This window comes from Calidris pugnax, unplaced genomic scaffold (assembly GCF_001431845.1).
Source record: "Calidris pugnax isolate Ruff unplaced genomic scaffold, ASM143184v1 scaffold4, whole genome shotgun sequence".
In the NCBI taxonomy this organism is placed as follows: domain Eukaryota; kingdom Metazoa; phylum Chordata; class Aves; order Charadriiformes; family Scolopacidae; genus Calidris; species Calidris pugnax.
In genome coordinates, this window is record NW_015090781.1 from 8,536,374 (window position 1) to 8,542,739 (window position 6,366).

The window sequence follows — 6,366 nt, forward strand, 5'->3', positions numbered from 1 at the left end:
TGGCGGCGGCGGCGGGCGGTGCTCCGGACCGGGACCGGGGCGGGGAGGCGGGGCGGGAGGGGGCGTGGCCAGCCCGGCGGCCGGCCCGCAGTGGGCGGGGCCGGGATCCGACACGGGAGGCAGCGCTTCCCTCCGGGCCGGCGGCGGGGAGAACGGCGGTTCCTCTTGGTTACCGGGGAGAGCACAGGCCTCCCCCGCCAGAGGAAACTCCCCCCACGTGTTGACGGTGCGGGCGGGCAGGCGCTGGAGCCGGTGTGTCCCGGTGAAGGTGCCGTGACCGCGGCCGGGCTGAAGGGAACGAGGCGGGACGGGAGCTGAAGGTGGGACAGCCCCGGGGACTGAGGCTGCTGGATTTCACACATCAAGATAACTTGGAGCGTGTCTGTAAATATTATTTCAGTCGAGAGTTTGGTGGTTTTCTTCTCTTTTTATTTAAACATACAGCCTTTCTGGGCAAGGGGTTTCCTGGGAGGCATTTCCTGGTGCCCCCCCAAGACCACAACCCCGAGGAGCTGCCGCACAGGAGGGCTTGGGGGTTGGAACTAGATGATGTTGAAGGTCCCTTCCAACCCAAACCTTTCTATGGTTCTATTATTCTACGACTTCGAGAGATGGTCACAAACACGCTTGCCCGTTTTGCAAGACGGGTGCCCCCGTAATGACTAACAGAGTCTCCCCTAAATCAACAGCATCTCCTTTTCCAGAACCAGTGTCAAAACTGCACCCACGTGCCACGTCCAAGGAAATTGGGGATGTTGACGAGCAGAGCCCAGCTTCAGGTAACACCTGCTGGTACTTCACTCCTTACCCTGATGGGATAAAAAAAAATAATTGTGAAAATTATGTTGGGCATCAAAAATCTGGAGGGCATTTCACTGCTAGGAGCAGCAATTTCTCCTTGGCACACAAAACCTTTTGGAATCCAGAGCACTACATAAATACCACTTTATTTCATAAAAAATTGAAAAAGCTTCCTTAGCAGACAAGCTGTTAAGGAAAAACAGTGTGTTTACTACAGCAAAGTATTAATAATTTTTTAATTAAGATACTATTTTACTATATAATTTACTATAGTAAAGCATCTTTCCTGCAGGAACTTCTTAAGCATAACAACAGAAAAGCAAGTTAAAATCATTGGGGTTGGAAGGGATGTCAGGAAAGTATCTAGTCCAACCCCCTGCTCGTGGTAGGGCTAACTCTGATGTTAGATCAGGCTGCTCCTTTATGGCAGCTCATTTACTTTTATATACATATAAAGCCAAACACATACCCATATACTTTATACCTACAAAAACCCAGCGATAATTTCTTCATTTCATACCTTGGATGACTTTGAAACCAGAACATGCTGCATAAGTTTACTTAAAAATATTAATTGGGAGCTTTATTTCAGAGCAAGTTGTTTTTCTCCTTCTTTCGAGGTAACTGGAATTTCAAAAATCACAAATGCAAATTTTGGCATCTTAGAAAATGCTCCCTTGAAACCTTTGCACAGATCCTTAAAAACAACACTGGGATCTTGGAGAAAATCAATCTGCAAACCATTCAGAGCTCATAACCATAAATCCTTGGATTTTCATTATTTTGGGAACAATAATACTGCTTCAGATAAATAAACCCTAATATCCTAACCATCACCTCTAAAGCAGTGAAAGAGTCACATGAAGGTATATGCCTTTAAAAACATTATTTAGGTGAGAGCATAAACTGGAGTAGGTTGTGGAGAGAACTCATGGCCTCAGCTTTAACCTCCAAATAATATTTTGAAGGCAAAAATCTAGCCCATTGCTTTGCTCATAATATGCTGTGCATTCCGTATTTCTAAAAATACATTAAAAAATCAGGTGTGGAATAGAGATAAGCAAAAATTGTTTTCAGAAAGCAGTGGTGTGCAACACTCGCTTGCTAATTGCTGTGCAGCCCAAGTATCAGCTCTGCTTTCAGAAATGCTGCTTTGCCCCTCCTACTGCTGTTCAGACAGCCTTGCTGGTCCATAACACAGGCACTTCAGTGTCCAAATGCTTCTTATTTCTCTTCTACTTATTTACAGGCAACTGCAGAGACACCAGTGTCCTCTGGCCCCAGTCCCAAGATTTATGCTTCTGCTTTGCTGTACACTTTGTCTTCAGTCCCACTGACATTAACTGTATGAGGCTTAGTGCCTCCCACCACAGCTGGCAGAATTTCAGCTGATTTTCACTTTCATTCTGGAAGTTTGGGGTTTTTTTTCAGCAGGACTGAAATCAGGTTAAGAACATGGAACCTTGTTAGTGGAATTCTTCCTTAAAGGCAAACAAAAAGGATTTTTGTGTACTCTGCTGGACTCTCCACAGCTTTAGTCCCAGCAATGATGCTCAAACACTTCTTACAGTACCTGTGCTTAGGCCAAATTGTCATGTAAACAGTATCTTATCCCCAGGAGGGATACACAGATACTTAGGGAATGATAATGACAGAATCATCTACATTCATATTAAATAAGAAAGACTGAATTACTGTAACTCTTAGTTAGCAAGCCATTAACTCCCATTTGGCATGTACAAATGCTGAAGAAGACAATTTCTGAGTAAGAGAACTTATCATCTGAAATACAGTCACACACAACAGCCTTCCCCTCTGCTGCAGATACAAACTCTGCATTGCAGAGGCAGAAGAAGAATTTGGCCCGTATTTTCAAACAGTTGTAGTTCTGGCTTTTGGCTCACGCTTTATTATCTAAGAAGAAAAGTAACTTTCATGTAATTGCTCAACTTCCAGGCGATGACTGTTAATTTTACATAGCATTTTCATAGCTTTGCCCACTGGAGGGGCTTACACTCCTATGCTTTCTGCTTCAGCTAAGAAACTGTGAGTGACTCCACTCTAAGGGAAAGAGGGGGCTGAAACAGCAGAGGTGCTCAACACCCCACACTCCCACTGTACCAAAAATTGCAAACTCAATAATCACTTTGCAAGCAGCTGCATGTGCATGGATGGCAGTGCTAGATGTAAAAGGTATGTTATTTATTGTTCCCTTGAAGGAGGAGCACCAAGAGAAGTTTGCTTTCACTTGGGAGGGAATACAGTATACCTTTAACAGACTCCCACAGGGGTATGACATTCACCCACAATTGCTCATGCTGCACTTGCTGAACTTTCAGTTAGTCTCACTCCCTCCAGATGTGGAACTGTGCCAACAGACAGATGATACTCTGCTTCAAACAATGCTGTTTATGCCCGTTGGGGCCTTCTAAGATATTAGCTCAGTGTGAAAGAATTAGTGAAAAGGACCACCAATTGATTGTGGATGCACTCAGTATTAACTCACTTTTAACTCTGTTACCTCACTTTTGTATCAATAAAGTCTATTGTTGCTTCCCTTTTATGAATGAAGGGATGAGTGCACCCTTGATGGTCTGGCATTGCTGAGGAAGAGCTGGGAGCCCACGTTGCCAAATCCCAAACTCTGCATTCATCACAAGGCTGGTCTGTTACAATATAATTTCTGTGGGCTCATTTGATTCCTGCATTTCACATCATGGCAAGATTACATAAAAAGTTATTATTTTCATCATTAGGAATCGCTTTCATTGGCCAACTATTTTACTCTAAGCAAGCACGGTTTGCCAGGGATCTTCAGGAAGCACCATCCACAAAGCCCCAGGAGCCCCATCTTCCCTCCATGTGTCAGGCAGCGACAGTAGCGCTTGCTGAAGCTGCAGGCCTGGTGGTAAGGCCTTGCCACCACCATCGTGTCTGATCTCTGCATGGTATAGCTAAATCCTAAGTGTGACTGTGATTATACAAGTGCTCTGAGTAAGTTAGACCTGAAAAAATCTATTTTCATTATATGTTGTTTGGATTGTCCTTCGTTCAGCATGTAGCACAGTGGTGTCACAGCTAGCTCCTAGGCACTTAGATCCTGCAAATTAGAGCTAATGACACACTGGTACAGTTATTACAGAGCCTACATGTAGGCAAGCTCAAAGCTCTTGCTAAAAATTGCAGGCAAGCCACATCAACCTCCTGCAGCTCCTGTGATGCTGCTCTTGACCAGCCTCCATGCGAACAGCACTCTCCCCAGTTCCCCCTGACACTCCTTCGCATTTATCTTTTTCCACTGCTACAGCCAGACCTGTTTTTTTTTTTTTTTGAGAATCAGTTTTACTGCTGTCATTTCCTGCCCTTTATTCTTGGCATTATCCTGAGGCATGGAAAGTCCCAAATGACTGACATTTAAAAAATAAAAAAAATGAAAGCAACATCTGCCCTGGCTCAATCATTCTTTGAAACTTCTAAATGCAAGAAAACTTTGTGCCAGTTCACATGCTGATAAAGTTCTGTCTCCAGCGGGATACTTGATTTTCCTTTTCATTGCATGCTGTCAATATACTTCCAGTACAGTCTACAGCGTTAATTAGTGTCATTTCAAAAGACTGGTCAGACTGCAGCATTGTTTTGATTCAGCAGGCCTTGGGGATCAAAATGGCTAGCCAGCTAAACATACTAGAAATGTGGATATTTTAAGTCACAAAGGCTAATTTTTTTTTTTTTTTGAGAGAGAGAGGTTTGAATATCAGGGAAGTATTTCTTAATGACTTGCTGTACTAGTGCTTCCTAGCCATGAGGATTATTGGGCTAAACTCGGGGACAGAGGAACAAGGTGCAGGGAGGTAATGGAGGCTGGATGATCATAATTGTGCTGCCTCCGCGCAACCTCCGGTGTGCAACTGTGCCTGCTCTGATATGCAACGGTGGGTAATTTGGCAGATGGATTCCCTGAAATCCCACCTAATCCTACCTAATTTCTCCTCCTGCTTTCAGGGCATTCTCTGATACAGTCAACTTCAACTCAGATTGCAGCTAGGGGCTGGAAGTTCACTGGAGCCAGGAAGAGTCCCTCCTCTGATTTTGGCAGGTAGTATCTAAACCATCTAGAAAAAATTCAGCAAGCCTTTGATGTGTTGTTCCCTTCCCTTCTCTTCTGAGAATGCTTAGCAGGAAACAATAGTTTGGCAGACAATTTCTGGGGCTTAAACATGGAAGATTTAGACTGAAATGCTGTCACAGCCAGACTCCAAATGACTTTAAGGCAAAATAACTGTGCTTCAGTTTCTTCTCTGTGAACAGAGATAATTATTCCCTGCACCACAGAACTTGTAAGAATAAAACCCATCACTGATTTTATACACTTTAATAATAAGTACAACAGTGTAGGCACTAAAATAGACCAGGTTCATTTATTTTTGGTGAAAGTTTAATTGCACAGCACTGGGAACAGCTGAGAGCATGTCTAAGTAGTAGCATAACTGCAGCAGTGTTGAGGATGAACTATGTTTTCCAGCATAGAGAGAGATATGAGGATAGGAAACAAAAGTTAAAAGAAGAAAAGGGGAAAAAACCTTGTGAAGAAAAGACAAATAAGACCAGAGAATAGGCTGGAAATGGGAGAGGAAGTGATGTATTTTTTAGGCTGCAGGGCAAAATACAATCATTTTAAAATATAAATGCATGTTTGATGTATCAAATTTCATCATTTTTGCATTCTATTACCCAATGACCCCTCTCCACCCGGAAAGGGGAATCGGGGAACACAAAGAAACACAAGGGTTGAAATATAAATAGATTTAATAGACTAAGACTAAATAATTAACAGTAATACTATAGTATTAATCCCAATACTGATATAAGATTTACAAGAATTATACTCAGCCAATTCTCTCAGCAGGAAGCCGTGCACTCCCAGCAGGGACAGCAAATGGCAGACGCTGCCAATGGCTTCAGGAGGAAGGGAAGGCCTCAGGAGTCTGGCACCACGACGATGAGTCCTCTGGACCCACCACCATCAAGGGAGAGAGAGTTCTGCAGCAAACTTTTCTAATTTATATTGAATGTGACGTTCATGGTATGAAATAATCCTGTTGGCCAGGCTGGGTCAAATGCCCAGGCCTTGCTCCTCCTTGTCCCTGCACCTGGCAAGGCTCGAAAACACTAAAACCTTGAATCCCACAGAGCCTGGCTGGCTATAAAGTACATATTTTCACAAATCCAGACACTAGAGTCTTCTGAAAGTGCAATTTTCCCCAGCATTAGAAGAAAAGTTAGTCCTGTGTCTCTCAACCCAGGACAATGTATCACCGTCCCTCACCCAATTTTGCTGAAGACAGTGAGAAAATCAGTGGTGCCCTTGAGTAATAAAATCAAAGCAGTCTCTTGCAACACGCCAGGTGTAAAAAGAAATGTGTGACTAACACACTTTTGGCCAGAGCTGCGACAACCATGCCATAGCTGAAGTGACATGCCATAGCCTAGGGACAGGCGACACGACTGAGAGTGCCACCGACGAGGAGGTGTCAGCGATGGCGCCCGCCCGCCCGCCCACCTGCT